At 40.7% G+C, this 16,704-nt stretch overlaps 1 protein-coding gene across 6 annotated transcripts in view; it reads left to right on the top strand.

The window, feature by feature from the left end:
• The window catches only part of TBC1D5 (TBC1 domain family member 5), a 438,974-nt gene that overhangs the window by 24,999 nt on the left and 397,271 nt on the right, over positions 1-16,704 (top strand). For all 6 annotated transcript variants that reach the window (XM_087917673.1, XM_026708141.2, XM_087917675.1 and 3 more), the window contains exon 2: positions 465-527. The gene's annotated coding sequence lies outside the window, so the exon portion shown is untranslated. The remainder of the gene's footprint in view (positions 1-464; positions 528-16,704) is intronic.

Here is a 16,704-nt window from a genome sequence, read left to right as displayed (position 1 = left end):
TCCGATAGACTTGCTTATAGGATAATAAATGTGTTGATCTGATAATTCTACATTTGAATTTGCTATTGCAATTAATAGGACTACTACTTTCCTAGAAGTAGATATCTGGAAATCCTTGCCTGATTCCAAGGAGTATGAATGTCAGCCATATAGAATAAGCTTTAGAAGTCAGCCAAGCACTTTGTCCTCTCACATTTTGTCCTTCTCTCTGAAAAAGTGCCAGTTTGCACAGATTGTGTGTCAGTTTAAACACAACAGTGATCAGTGTGCCTGAAATCATTCTACAAAAGACTTTGAAAAACTTTAGGTACTTAGTAGATGGGAATGGTTCTTTCGCTTTTAAATTGCTTTGTAGAATTATAAAACAGCCTTTTGAATGCTTTCAAATAAATTGTTGTCATCCACTAATGAATGAGATACCATCTGTAATAATTAAGGTTATTCCAATTGTTTCTCCCTTACAGCAAAACTTCTGAAGGTTTGGAGAAGATTGTAAGACAACGACCAAGAAGGACTATAGTAATATTGTAAGTACTGCGCTGAAAAGAAAATGTAAATTAAGCATTTTGCAAATAAACTGCCTATATATATTTGATGAAAAATTAGTTTGTGGAGATGAATTACATGGAATGTAAAAGCATACTTTATAATTGCAGTCTTGTTAAGTTACCAGGATTGCTTCATTTTTGTAAAATATGAAGTGTATTCTTGTAACATAATTAGAAATTCACCAATATCACAGAAAGTATCTTTTTATCTAACCAAGATTAATCTATTTTATATACATTTGTTTATTTAAAACTATCAGAATTTTAGAAAATTATTGTGGTGTTGTTGAGTTGTCATTTATTTTAGTGACTTATTGTTTAGGTTATTTTGCAGAATTATTTATTTGCTGATTTATTTATGTATTTCATTATTTATTTATTTGATTATTTAGTAAATTATTTATCTGATGAATTATTAATACATCTTCATGACAGGCTTTAAATTATTTATAACTTAATTTTGATTTTATTGCTTTTCAACGCAGCATTGTTACTGACTAGATTTCCCCCCATTTTACTTGGTTCTTGAAAATTAAAGTGGTAGCTTTGAGGCAACTTTATATTCATTGCAAGATATTCTCTCTCTCTCTCTCTCTCTCTCTCTCTCTCTCTCTCTCTCTCCCCTCTCCCTCCCTCCCTCTCTTTTTCTGTGTATCGATATATGCATAGATGCACACATATCTAGTCTGTAAATAATCTTTATACCTGGACTTCTACATGAATTTCTGTAACTCATGACTGTTATCTTTTCAAATTTTCCTTCCTATATTTAATTATGTTATCTTCTATAAATTAGGAATGTGATTCTTTCATGGGGAATTCTAATGGAGAAAGCTTCTCTGGCTCTAGGTCCTTATTTTTATTGACAATTTTTTCATATTGAAGATGTTTGTATGGTTTAAACATTCAGAAATAATTTTCAGAATATGTGAAGTAGAAAATTAATGGAAATTTCAGAAGACAATCAAATTTGAATAAACCATCCTTTGGAGAAAATGTATTGTATGATAAATACGTTTTGATCATTCTTTTCAAATGTTATTCCTAACGTAACATGACACTAGATGTAGATTATAGGTTCACACAATTATAAGTCTGTCCTAGGCTTTCCAGCTACCTTTAATCGGTTCTACTTTCTGAATTATATTCAGAATTTAATTTTTCTTCTTACATTTATTTAAATGTCATTATGTTGATTTTCTTAAAGCTTACAAAAACAACTGAAGTTATAAAATGATTTTTAAAATAAATAAAATTGCTAAAATAAAAACACAGCTTTTTAAAATTCCAGTCAGAAATAAATTTTAAAACCCTATGTAAGAGGTAGCAAAAGCTAAAGACAAAATTCACCAGAAATTGTAATGGAGCCGGTCCATATGGTTGCAAGTCATAATAGTTGTTAAATAAAGAACCCATGAGCTTGCCTTGTTTAATGATGGCCCCCCCATCCCTTTTCTCCCCATGAGGATATAAAGCAAGGCACAGATAAGTCCTTGGAGCATGGTGTGCTTCAAGCCATCACAATAGTTTCAAACCATCCAAACCAAGACTTTGAGAAAGTGAAGACTAGAAAACTGCTGTCTGCTGGGATATATGCCACTTTCATTAGAGGCATGTGCAGGCACAAAGTGAGGAATAAGACATCATTGAGTGAGCTGGAGTGCAGGGGTATAGTCTTGTGGCTTCAGTGTGGATGACATCAAATTCCATAGGCCAGCCATGTGAAGCTCTATGGCTTTGCAGAAATCTTAGTTGGTGCTAAACAGCAATGAGGAGAAATTGAAAACCTGCTGACTTGCCCCTAGTGATTGACTCCCTTACACATCCATTCTCCTTTCTCTCCATGTTCTCCTGATCCTCCCTCTCTGATTAATGTATGTGGTCTCATTCCTTCTTTGATGCCGGTTTCTTGTAGGTGAAGATCCTGTTTGATTGTCAACAACTTCCAATCATCAACAAACAAGCTTTCAGCCTCTTCTCAGCATATTTTTTTCCAGTCCTGCAACCAGCCTGTACTTTAATGATCAAGACTGCTTCTCAGATACTAGACAACTTCTAGCTTTTTCTTCCATTTACCCCTCTTGATTGTCACTGGAAGGATAGAACAGCTTCTGGTTAGAAAAGAGAAAGAAATGGGACAAGACATAAACTGGGGGAGGGGGATATTGAAAACCTTCCTTGCTCCCTAGAATTCTTGTCAGTGTTCCCATTTACTTTGCTCATGGGAAGCTTGCAGGCAGAACGTGTAAAAATCCAAAGGCAGGTAACTGGCTGCTACAGAAGGGAAGTGATGCTTGGAAGTAAATTGGGAATGATGCTTGGGAGTGTAAGAAAGGTGCTGCATGAATCAGAGATGTTGGGTAAAGAGCAATGTGAATGGAGGTTCATATGTCCCTGTTTCTCCTTCCTTCCCCGCTTTCCTCCTTCCCCATTCCACCCCTACTTGAAAATAATGGCTGCTGCTAGGTAGGAAGGGAGCAAGGAATTGTGAGAATGCTTGGAAAACTGTCACAGCATGCTGAAAATGAGAATTGTGTGATTTCAGTCCAACACTGAGCAGTCACCACTGTCCTTTTCTTAGTCATAGGAATCATAAGTCCTGGATTTCCTGCACATTGGATAAGTTAGCCTGTTTAAGATGCTTGGATCAAAAGTTGTTGCCTTATGATACATCAGTTCACCCAATTAAAAGTTATGACAAGAGTTTTAATAATATATAGGTAGATTGGGGCCGTGTTTCCTTGGTATGTTAATAACTTTTAGCTTTATTTATTTCTCGTATTTGTGTGCAAAGAATGGGACTCAAATAGTTTGTTCTGATAGTAAATATAATGCTTGATTATAACACACTGGGTTCTATGGCACATGGAATCTATAATAAATTGTTGCATAGAAGAATGCAGACGTCAAACTATCTAAATAATTGTCTGTTTACAAGGTTTTGACCCTTAAACTAAACACAGGTCTGCATAGAGCCCAGGGTGGGAATGATGTGTTTATTGGGGTAATTATATTCTTTTCAGTGTTACAGTGGCTAAAATCAAAGTACAATGTACAGTGGCAAAGACCCTGTCTATCACTTTGTTTGTTTGTTTGTTTAATTGATTGATTCATTTAAAACCACCAATCTCATTCAAATTGATTTTGGTTGTGAAATGTTGTGGTTTAGATCCATGTTGCCTGCAAAACAATATATTCTTAAATCTTTCATATTTTCAAATAATATGCCATATGTGCCAATCTCCCCCTCCCCACCGGCATGGTATGATCTGTGGGTAGCTGCCTCTGAAATTAAGACTGGTCTTTTACTTATTATCATAGAATTAATAATCCCTTACATGATGTTTCTTACTTCTGATGGTGGTTTTTGCTTTTATATATATTTTAAAACAAGCAGTGGGTAAATAGCATAAATGAATGCTGAATGAATGAATTTAAATGAATTTAAAAGCAGAATGCAAAGATCAAAAGATGTGTGAAAGATGTGCCTTACTGAGAAGGTAAAAGAAGAAATGTGAGGAAAAGCTAATGAAAAGGATGATACAATGCTTCTAGCTAAGTAGGTCAGTGTTGGCAAACCTTTTCGGCACTGAGTGCCAAAACGGGAACACATGCAAATCTTTTCAGTAGAGTGCCAAAATGGGTGTGCATGTGCATGCGTGGTCTGAAAACCAGATCTTTTATTTTTTGGCGCGCGCATGCACATTGGCACCTGGTTTCTGGTGTGTATGTGTGCACAAAGCCCAGTTGTCCTGTGTGCATGTGCTGGCTCTGCCTTGTCTTTTGGGGGTCCTTGCACCTCCCTCCCCACCTTGTCTCCGTCAGGTGGCGGGACATACACACTATGGCCTCCCTTCACTGGAAAGTCAGAGCACCTTCCCGGCCTCAGAACAAGCCAGCGCAGCTACTCTTCTGCCACTTCTTCCAAGGGAGCGTGACAGCTTCCCGGCCGACACGCCTCTTACCACTTCCCAGCTGGCATGCATTCCTCTCACCCAGCTCAGCTTCTGCGCAGCCCCTCCTCCCCAAAAGAGCAGCAGCAACAGGGGCAGCTGCAGGGGAAAGGGCAGGAGTGACAGCTGCCCTATGCCTGAGCTGTATAGCACACCAGAACCCAGAAGAGCAAGGGGAGCAGAGCTGCTGGCCAAATCGACTGGGTCTGTACAAGAAGGGAGGGAAGCCCTGGCCCTCCTATCCTTACCCTTCCTGCCCCCTCGCCTCCGGCAGCTGTTGTGCAGCTGCTTCCAGGCAGGATGCTGGAGGAGCTGCTGGCAGGGAGGCGAGCTGCCTGTATGGCTTGCCGGCATGGGAGTGGCTGTGGTGGCCAGCTGGTCACTCCTACCCTTCCCCCTGCAGCTGCCGCTGCTGCTCTTCTGGGGAGGCGCAGGAGCTGAGCTGGGTAGGAGGAATGCTGGGGACAGAAGTGTCCATGCCTCCTTGGCAAAAGAGGGGGGTCTGTGTGGGGGTCGGCTAGATCTTCTGGGGTGCCCAATCTGGCCAGGTGCTCTGGAGCACAGAGCACAGGTGCTCTGGGCTGGAGATGCACAAGAATCCCACTCAGGTGGAGAGGGAGGGAAGCCCTGGCCTGCCCGTCCCGGCCAATAGCTCTGCCCCTCTCCGAGTCTTTTGGCATGCATGTCCGATACTATTCCCATTGCTGGTCTTTGCGCCTACATGCGCACCAGAAGACCAGGTGGCCGACGCACATGCGCGTGCTGGAAACAAGATTATCTTCTTGGTGCGCACATGCACGCCAGGCAGCTGTTCTTCTGGTTTTTGGTGCACATGCGCACGTGAAGTCCAGCTGGCCGGCGTGCCGGAACCTGGAAGAGCAACAGGCTGTGGCTCCGTGTGCCCGGAGAAATAGCTCTGCGTGCCACTTCTGGCACGCGTGCCATAGGTTCACCATCACTGTATTAGGCATTGTTTAAACAAAGAAAAATGGCACTTCAAATTAAAACAACAGTTAAAACTGAACACAATAGTTTTGAAAGCTAAAAGTGACATATCCTTTTTGAAGGTAAATAAAATAATTTTTAAACATAAGTATTACAGGTAGTCCTTGACTTATGACCAAAATTGGTAGCAGAACTGTGACATCAAGAATACAGTTGTTAAGTGAGTCATCCAGTTTTATAACCAATTTGCCGCTGTTGATAAGCAAATTACTATAGTTGTTAAGCAAATCATAGGTTGTTAAGAGAATCTGACTTTCCCCTTCAACTTTGCTTATCAGAAATCCCCTGGGAAGGAGGCAAATGGCAATCATGTGACCCATCTGCCCATGCCATTCCCAGATGATGCCATAAATACATCAATAATTTTGATCAGATGATCACAGCGACGTATGAAAGTCAAATATGAAGACGAATCATAATGGGTCATTCTTTTTAGCACCATGGTAATTCTGAAGGTCATTAAATCAATAGTCTCAGTCAGGGACTAAGTCACACAGGTATGAATTATTTTTGCTTTCATTAACAACTATAAACATTTTATAATCCATTTTTTTTACTTTCTGTTTACTTTTTGATTTAATAACACTATTTAATTGTTAATCCAATGTGGTGTTATTTCCCTTGGTTTGAAAGTGTAGAAATTAAATAATGAGAAAGGATTAGTTGTATATTTCGAGTTAGGTTGTTGCTAAAATACAGTAGAAAAGGCCTCTGCAGATGGGTTTCACTATATAATTTAAATTATGCATGTGTATATCTAAATTCCTGATTTTGAAATATTGAATGTATGAATATTTAATTGGTATCCTGCTTTAGTATTTTCATATGCTTGCTTTAAAGGAAGCTGTTTCCTTTGATTTATATACATTGATAAAAACTTGTGTATAGTATATGTCTACAGTTTTTCTCTAGTGTTAGATGAATGCCTTTAGACAATAATAGCTTTAGATAGTTGCATTTGATACACATTTTTATAAAATATATTTATATATGTATATATAGATTTATATTTGCTGGAGTCAGGTATTCCATGTTCATGTGATACCTTTCAGAGCTTTTTAAATAAACATTTACAACTCATATTTACAAAGATCAGACTGCAATGTTTAATAATAATTTCCCACTCTCTAAATCAAACTGATATATCTTCACATTACAATGCAAGTAATCTTTGCCTTTTGCTTAATTAATTAATTTGAGTTCACCTTTTAATCTGAAGCTGAAATTCTTTGGAACTCTGTAATTTTTCCTCAGAATATAAAATTGATTGTTGAAATGGTCTGTAAGGCATTGATGTTTAACGCTGCAGTGTCTTCTGTTATTCACTTATACGAGCCGTAAGTGCTTCCTGAACTACATATTATAATACTAATGAGGGTAATACTGGAACATTTATGTAGAAGCCTCGAGTATTTCTACTTTATAATTATGACAAGTGAAGCACAGCCGGAGGTCAACTTAAACCAGAATGTTTTTCACACTCACATATTTACCAGTTGATTTATGAGAGTTTCTGGTTGACCATAATTCATAATTTTAGGAAAGAAGCTATTGGTTTAATGCCACTTTGAGCAGTTGGAATATAGAAAAGACATATTAGTGGTTACTGAAATATTCAAATATTTATTTTTAATTCCAGTTTTGAATTGATTATATGTTTATGATTTCTTCACTTCAATATCTTACAGTTTTGTAATAAAAATTGAAAATGTTTAATCTTTTAGATAATTTCTTTAATAAAATGTTTCTTACAATTCCATGACTGAACATGTACAGAATGCATCTCAGTGGTGACTGTTCCCCCACTTCTCTGATCTGGGACAGAGCAGATCATAGACATGCACCCCTCTCATGAACACTTTTATTATTCAGGGAGGCATTTAAAGCCTTAAGCAGATTTTTTTGGGAGGTGGATGCTATTGTTTTAATTTGCTTTTATTATTGTTAGACTACATTGAATGTTTCTTAATGGAACAGTGGGATGGAAAAATGTTAATATGTTAAAATGTTAACACTGCAGAAAAATTCAATGAATTCAGTATCATGTAGCAGCTTTTCAGAGGAAAGCACCAAAATCACTTACTGGACATAACTAGTTCTTCTTTTATAATAATTACATGTGTATTTTCCTTCCTGTAGTTTCAATGTAAACTATAATTTTGCACATTGCTGTATCTGACATTTCAAGAACCTAAATAGTACTGTTTACTAACTATGTAAGAAGAGGAAACATCTGCATTTTTCTTTCTTTTTTCTTTACTATCCTTAATTCATATTCATAGTCTGTGTCTTTTAATCTTTGTTTTTTTTATAAATATGTTTATTTTCTGAAAATGGCAATTTGTTTCATGATAATTTGTGTATGCGTGCAAGATCTAAGCCACCTCTTCAAAAACCAAAATGCTCAACTTTATCTCTTTTTAGCATTTACATTAGAGAACAAAGGAACTCATTTTTCTGGTTGAAATTGTTACATCAAACATAATGGTTTAAATTTGTTTAATACTTGGTCCTTTCATCAAATTTTAATCATCATGAACAGTGCATTCTCCACCATGCTGCTTCGAGAGCCCCGCATTGGGATATAACTCTACCCTCTGATGTCATAGAGCTGAGTCTGCCACTATAAAAAGCCAGCCTCTGCTGACAGCCCCAGCTTTTTGACTCAGCTCTGTGACATTAAGAGCTATTGTCTCTGGAGTTGTAGATTTATTACTGTGGTCTTCTGATATCTTCACAAACAGCTAAAAAGCGACAAGCACCTTTATTTCTAGAGAAATGGAGAACGACTGGGCCCAGCCAGGACCATCAAATAGGCAAGCCTCTCAAGGCCCTGAAGTATCAAGAAGGTCTCTCAAGAGAAGGCGTCCAAGAGTTCTTTCAGCCAATAGGTTGGCAGCAGCGAAGATCAGGGCCAAAGCCCTTATTCCCAAGAAAATGTCAAAATCAGAAGTTAGAGCTGAAAGGAGGAGGCATGCTGCACTAGAAAAAAAGTTTGCCAGAATTGTCCAACTTTTAAAGGAACAGGGCCTTTATTAGTCAGGAGAGTCTCAGGCCTATACTGATCAGGCCCCTGGAGCAAGAGGATCAGAAGGTAGTTTAGTAAGTCACCTTCAGGCATGATCCCCTGAGAGGTCTGATGAGGCTCCTTTCCCTAAGACCTCAGCAGGTCTGAGCCTTGCTTCAGGCCTGCTAATTGGGATACTGGAATTTACAATCCTCAGGGATTTTTTTCCCCAAGGGGGACATAGGCCTAGGGTGGAGGCCTCTTTTACCCCCACTGCGGCTGGGCTTCGCCCCATGGTTCCCCCCCCAGACACTAGGCCCCAAGATATCTAATCTATAGTCTCTGTGGCAGTCAGGCAGGGCATCGCTGAGGGGTTCCAGCAACTCCTCAGCCCAGCAGCTGGGGTCCTTAGCATCCTCTCTGCCTTCTATCAGGGAACCGCCCCTCCACAGAGGGAGATCTCCAAACCCCTGGATTTCATGTACCCCAATCTCTCTAGCTGGGAAGGACAGGAAGATAGAGGTTCCTTATATCCCTCAGAGCATAGCAGATCATCTATGTCAGAGGAAGAGGAGGGGGAACTCAGGGATCCCTATCTCTCAGAAGAAGAGAGTAGGCTGGAGCAGCCCACATCAGCGGCTGTCTACAAACCCTCTTTATTCAGGCTCCTACTTCACAAAGCTTTAGTTACTGCAGACCACATCTCGGGTTGACAATTCCCAGGCAGACTGGTTGAATCAGACTCAAGTTGACCACTTGGAGTGGAGCCTCCATCCTGCCCTGTTCCAAGAGTTGTCCCTCATATTCAGACCTCCAGTAGTGGTGGATCTATTCACCACTCCCCAGAACGCACAGGTAGGCAGGTTCTTCTCCAGGTTTCTGACCCAGGGAGCGGAGGGGACCAATGCACTTTGGAGCAAGTGACCTCCAGGTCTCCTTTATACCTTTCCCCCTCTTCCAATCATTCCAGCTGTCATTCGGACAATGTTGGAAGAGAAAGCGGAGTGAGTACTTCTGGCACCACATTGGCCCAGGAGGCCCTGGTTCGCTGACCTACTGAACTTGTCGACTCAGAGACTGTGGAGAATCCCAGCCAACAGGATCTCACTCACCCAAGGGGCCCTTCTACATCTGGAACACCAGTGGTTCCAACTAGCTGCATGGCGGTTGAGAGATTCCAACCTCTCTGACAGGATCATTGAGACCATCAAGACTTCTCGTAAACCATCAACCAACCGATTTTACGATGCCACATGGAGGGAAGTTCTGTAGGTGGTACTCTCACAGGTCCCAGGACCCTACTTCAGCATCTGTCCCAGAGGTGTTACATTTTCTTCAGGATGGGTTGAATAAGGGGCTAGCACCAAACACTCTTTGCTGACAGGTGGCGGCCTTAGTGTCAGTCTTGTCATGGGATAAGTATTCGCCCCCTCCCATCTCCCATCCGTCTGTAGATTATTGAAAGGAGCCTCTAATCTTCACCCTCATCTATAGGTAACCCATTTGGGATCTCCCTAAGGTGCTTCAGGCCCTCACGGGTCCTCCATTTGAAGCCTTACGTACGGTGGGCCTTCATCCCTTGACCCCTGAAGGTAGCCTTCCTGGTTGCAATTATGTCAGCCAGAAGGGTTTCTGAACTTGCAGCCCTTTCTGTGGGGCCCGATCTCTGTATTTTCCATGAGAACCGGGTAGTGTTATGTTTGGACCCTTCCTTTGTGCCAAAAAATTAATTCTTGGTTCCATAGGACACAAGACATTGCACTACCTGACTTTTGCCCCAAGCCCCAACATATGTTGGAACATAAGTGGCACACATTGGATGTGAAAAGGCTGCCCTGGATTTATTTAAAACGCACTGCTCCCTTTTGCAAAACCGAAGCAATGTTTGTGTCTTTTCAACGTGTCTAAGGCTTCATCTCCCATGTTAAGCAGGTGGATAAAGGTGTGCATTTCTACCACCTATGAGACTTTGGACCTGACAGCTCTCAAGAAACTGACGGCACACTCTACTCAGAGTGCAGCGACTTCAGCAGCCTGGGCTATCCAGGCACCTATCAAGATTTGTAAGGTGGCTACCTGGACTTCGACTTCTCCATTTATCCGGTACTATCAGCTGGATTCCTTTGCTTCTGCAGAAGCAGCATTTGGACGAAGGGTACTCCAGAGGGTACTTCCAGAGTCAGATTGATTGGACCCGACGGAGGCCCTCCCTGGGGCATGCCGGCTTTGGTATGTCCCAGTGCTGGACTCTTGAAGCAGCATTCTGGAGAAGTGGCGTTGGTAGACTTATCAGTGAATGCCCTTTCTAAACACATTGCAAGAGCGTCCAACCCCACCCTGGGGCCATCTGGCCTTGTTTTGGGTGTGGGGGGGGTATTCTCACTGTTGGTTTTGTATTCCAGAAATAATCTATGTCAAGTTCTTTGCCAGAAAAGCTGGAGCTCTCAGCAGAGGCTCGCTTTTTATAGTGGCAGATTCAGATCTATGACATCAGAGGGTTGAGTCATATCCCAATGCTAGACTCTCTTGCAGCATATTTAGAAAGGGCGTTCACTGGTAAGTCTACCAACACCACTTTTTTGTAAACTACTTGTTGCTTTAGATTTGTATCTTTCAATCTGGAACCCTTTGAAATATAGACCAAAAGCTATAAATAAAAGAAGCTAGCAAAAATACTTTACATAGCATGTTTGATCATATGAAAATCTTCCTCAAAAGCTTGAAAGAAGCATAATATAACTTAAGAAAAAATAATGAAAAAGAATCAGAATTCAAGATTTAAAAAATGGAGGGATTAGTATGGAATTCAGAAATAAGAAGCATGACAAGGAAATGATGAATTTGGTGGATTAAATATAGTGGAGAATAATTTAAAAGAGGATCCATGGATATAAATTGAAAATATTATGTAAGTATATGAATATACAATATACAATTAAAAATTGAAAATAACACCAGTAAAAATTTTCAGTAAAAAAATAAAAATAGTGTCAGAGTTCCAGAGATTATCCATTCCAGCCACTAACTCCAAGACAACCATAATCTCAAAGTACTTTTATTAGAATAGAAACTTGGTACCTCTGTGGAATTCTGAAACTAAAGTCCCCCACCCAGACTTCCCACAAGGACCCAACCTACAAACCATCCCCTTTTCCCCACATCATATATCACGTGAACCAATCCCCCTTCAGACCCAATTCTTGTGCCATTCACAATGACCTTGAATTACTAAAGAATCTATTTTGTCTACTGAGAGCTACTCAAACAACATCAGCCCCCTCCAATCCTCCGCAGCTGTGTGGCAGCTTTTAATAACGATTCCAAAGCTGACAAATAATTGAAGAAAAACAATAGCACTAATTCAGTCAAGGTGTTTAGTATGAAGAAACAAGAAGGATCCAACTGCAAGTAGCAACTTATGTTTAAAATTCTTGGTTAAGGAAAGTGGTCAAATAATGTTCAGATGGCAGTAGAACTAAGATACTTAGCAATGCAGAAATCATTTTTAGCGCAAACAAGCAGAACAAAGATTATATAAGGGATAAGCTTTTTTTAAAAAAGAGAATTATTGTAAACATTGAAAGAACAGGAAGAATACAGTGCAAATATTAAAATATAATCTAATCCAGAGAGAAGTAATTTGATGTTTATCGCATCTCTTGGACTAAAATCTTTACATTTTCTGCCATTGATTGCACTGGTAGAAAAGGATGGAAGAATGGAAAAAAATAATCTGGCCTGTTCCAAGTTCAGAATATCCTCTGGTGTAGATTTAGTGCAGTTTTGCATCAAAGACATAAATCAGTGGCTTAAATTTATCCAATGCAGGTAACTTCAGAATCTTACTTCATTTTAGTTTGCTCTCTGAAGAAGAAATATTTGAGATAATATAGCACTTGTTGAATTGAAATTTTTCCTTCTTTTCCTAGAGCGACTTAGCTTTGGCAGGGTGGACATCCAGTTTCTTCTTTCTTCTTCTTCTTTTCCACTTTGGATGTTGAGGGAGAAAAAGTTTTGGTTCTTGCACTTCTCATGGTCTCGTGTTATTTGATACTGCTGTAGCATATATTTTATGTTGTCTTTCCAACTTTTCCTGGGCCTGCCTCTTGCTCTTTGACCTCCTATTTTTTTTTTATGTATGTCTTGCATGGTATGGAATCCCCAGATATTCTTTACAGATGGGCAAACTACCTTATTTGCTGCTTTTGTATGTAGTTTAATACTGGTTCTATTCCAATCCTTTCCTTGTAATTGGATTCTGTTTCATTCCTTTTAGTCACCCCAACAGCTTTCCTCAAACATTTACTTTCCATTGTAACTAACTTTCATTTATGCATTAGTGTCCATTTTGGTGCTGATAATATAAGATGGGGATGAATATGTTTTGTATGCAATGTTTCTTTGTACTAATCTATTCTGCCTTAAATTGTAGGAGTGCAGCTAGCTCTCCCAATACTTGGTTTGCCTTACTGCATCATATATTAATCTTGTTGGCAAATTTTCCATCTTCAGTAAACATTGTTCCTAAATATTTGAACTGTGATGTTTGTTTTATGCTTGATCCTTCTGTTACTATGTGTAGGGAAAACTTTTCAGATTTCCATTATTTCTGTTCTGGATGTACCAAGAAGCCCATTCCATTCTTTGCTGTGTCTCCTGGATAGATAAACAAGTATTCTTTATGAACTTTCTTACTATCATATCAGTTGCAACTTACTTCAGCTAGTTAGTTCAGATAATTTCCCCATTAACTTTATCTCTCTTTTCTATTATTTCTCATATTTCTTCTGTTTTATTTCCCGTTAGGAAATAAGATCATATTCAAAGTTCCTATTTTGTTCTGTGCTGTGTCCTATCACTTGACCCTTTGATACTGCTTCAAACATTTCGCATTGGATCAGTCCATTTGTACCTTGTTTGGATTTGTGTAGCTATATATGATAATATATTGTCAGCTTGCTGAGCCTGTCGCAACTTCACCAAAGCCCCTTTAATCAGGTCATTTCAAGGCGACCTAGGATGACTTTCATGACTGCTTTAGTGGTCCTATGTCACAAAGCCACACTATACTTTCCCAATACTAGCAATTCCTTACTTTGTCCTGTTATCTTCTCTCGCAATATGGACAAGGTGCTGGACTTGAGAAGCATTCATATGTTTTTTTTATAAAGAAATATAATTGTAGCACAAAATAGTTGCAATCAGTTGAATAAATACAGCGATTTTCCTAAGTGTATAAAGTATATGTTAATAGATGAAAAGTAGATCATGGCATTCATGTCGGTTATATTTTTAATTTTAAGAATTTCGTCTATTCATTTAATTAATCAGACATTGACTGATTGATTTTTGCTTTAAAGGTTATTTTTAAGACCACTATTAATAAAGAGAACAGATGAGTTAAAAGACATCCTCTCATACTGGAAGGGATGCCTCCTCTAAATCTGTAGAAGTACCGCATATCTTTTTTTAAGATGATGTTTGATTTAAGTTTTGAATAAATGTTTAAATGGAAAAAGCAAAACTAGAATTTTGGCATGAAAGGAAGAGGTCTGTTTTCAAAATCTTGAATACATAATTTTTTGTCTGGAGATCCCAGCATGTCGATTGGAGAATCCACACATGGGGTTGACACATACATTTCTGCCCAGAGACTGAGTCCTTAAACTTTTACTATGCCCCTCTGTCAACTGTTACTTTCCCAGTTCACAACTCAGTCTTGCCCCATAGGGACATGGCAAAAGACTGGCTCTCAAATCTTTTAGTAGAAACACTGGATTCTTCATTCTGACATCTTGTGCTGGCAGGTTTGAATTCTCAGCGCTGTCAAAGTGCTGTGGAAGCTTTTCTCCGTCCGTTTATCGATGCAGCTGTTCCCTCTAGCCAAACTTCGATTCCAGCCTTGCATCAAAAGAGGAGTAATCTCCCACATGAGGGAAGCCCAATGCTTGCCTGAGGTGCCGCTAGCCCAAGGTGCTGCTTGTCTGAAGCTCCACAGCTGCTTAACAACTGTTTTTTGGGCTTGTTAAGTGCCCCAACCTCGCGGCTTTAGTGGCTTCATTGTAATTCACTGACTGATTACCACGGGCTAGTTGGGAAGCTGTTTAGATCCCCAGTGATCTTCAGCTGTCAAAATCTCCATCCGGACAGCTTGTTCTAATTCAGGCAGCCCAAGAGACGTGTGGCTACAGGAGGTGCATGCTGGCTACCCCATCTTCATGGTTTTGCCGTCACAGAGGCCCAGCCCAACTTAGCCTTATTTTAATAAGAGCAACTGCCATCCATTGAAGAACAGGGCAGCAGTGTTCTGCTGCAGGCAAGGCAGTTTCTTACTTGGGCTAAGAAAGCTGTCAAAATGGCTGAACAGATCCTGTCAGCAGACAGCATGGAAGGGCAAGGAACCTCCACATCAGCTCTCAGCAAAAAGACCAGCTCCAGAAGAGCTAGGTCAGCCAGCCAAGATGCAACTGATAAAATCAAGGCTAAGGCCATCTATTCTAGGAAACCATCAAGAGCTGAAGAGAAAGATGCCAGCAGGAGACAGAAGGCTCTGGAGAAGCAATAATCCAGAGCTGAGAAGATAGCAGAGCAGGAAAGTATATCCTCTCTTCTCTTGACAGAAACAGTCATTTCCCGCCCTCAGCAAATCCTGCAGACTAATGTTGCAGTTTCTATGAACTGGTCATCAGAGGGTGTTAGAGAACAGTTGTCTTTTTTTCCAACAGATAATCAGGATGAGGCAGAACTGTCGCTCTTTGCCTGCATAGCAACAGATGTGGCTGAACCTCAGGTTAGGGAGGCAACCTAATCTGAGGCAACATTTACCTCTACTGCGGCAGAGCTGCGCCCAGTAGATAGCCAGGGATCCGGCCTGTCTGAGGAACTTTAATTTCTCATCTCACAGGCAATTTCTCAGGGGGTGTGGCCACCACTCTTCAGTTTGGGGGATGCTCTGCCTCTGTAATTTCTGAACCTCCTCCACAACTGTCCCATCAGTATCAATTCCCCTTGGAGATGGGACAGTCACATGGGTCTACATCTCCCACCCATTCTATTAGAAGCAGGGCACCAGTAATAGAGGATGAGGACCAGAGGGAGCAAGGGTTTTCGGACGATGACCTTGACCTTTCCCCTGACCCCCCCCTCGTTCACTGGATTCTTCCGTCCAGCACTATTTAAGTCTCTCCTCCATAAGGCCAGGGCCACGGCCCAAATTGGAACTACACCCTCTGCACTTGTGGAACCATTGGATCCTCAGATGCTGGATAATACTGTGTTTTCCAAACCTGTTGTAACGCAGGAGAACATCCCATGACCCAAAGTTTTTTGGATGTGGTTCAGAGGCAGTGGAACCAACCTGGCACCTTCCCCAAACTGGGAGGAAATGACAGGAGATTTTTCAACATGGCTCCTGTCTTATCAAACACTTTAGAGTTACCTTCTGTAGATGACCTGTTAGCTTTTCTGGTTTCCCCTTCAGCAATCTCTGGGGACATTGCAGAGGCCCTAGAAGCAAAGGACAGAAGGATGGAACTAAATTTTCGCCAAACACACCTAGCCAATGCCTGGGCAGTAAAGGTGGCCACTGTCATTTTATTCTTTGTCAGGACTTCCTTACTTTGGCTAAAATAGTTGCAGGCTAGAGTTCCCACAGAGGAGACCCAAATATACAGGACATCAACAAGCTGGTGGCAGTGGCCGAGTTTTCGACTGACTCCTTCCTACATGGTGCTCAGTTCTTCTCCAGGGCTCTCGCCTCCAACATCACTTCCTGCCGTCTGCTATGGCTTCGCCAATGGCAAGCGGATGCCAAGTCAAAATGGAGATTAGCTTTAGCTCCTTACAGAGTTCCTCTCTCTTTGGAGAGGCCTTGAACCCATCCCTCAATGAGAACAAGGACAAATGCAAAGTTCTGTCCTCTATCACCAGATGGGCAGATAGAAGGCTTCATCCTATGGCCATCGGTTTTCCTTTCATCCACCAGACACTGGTACTGACCACCCTAAATTTCAACTCCCTTACCATCCAAGATCTGACCGACAACTAGACAGATCGGCCTTTAGGGACAGGCAACAACCTCAGGCCAAGCGGCCCTTTCGTGTATCAAGGGGTTGTCCTTTTCTCCACTTCAAGTGACTGCCAGAGCCCTCCTCCCATTGGCAGGCATCTAACTCTTATTTACCCCCCAGTG

Source organism: Pseudonaja textilis, chromosome Z (assembly GCF_049901715.1).
Source record: "Pseudonaja textilis isolate UNSWEBS1 chromosome Z, rPseTex1.2, whole genome shotgun sequence".
NCBI lineage: Eukaryota > Metazoa > Chordata > Lepidosauria > Squamata > Elapidae > Pseudonaja > Pseudonaja textilis.
Note: the sequence above shows the minus strand (reverse complement) of the source record. Positions and strands in the feature narration are given on the sequence as shown.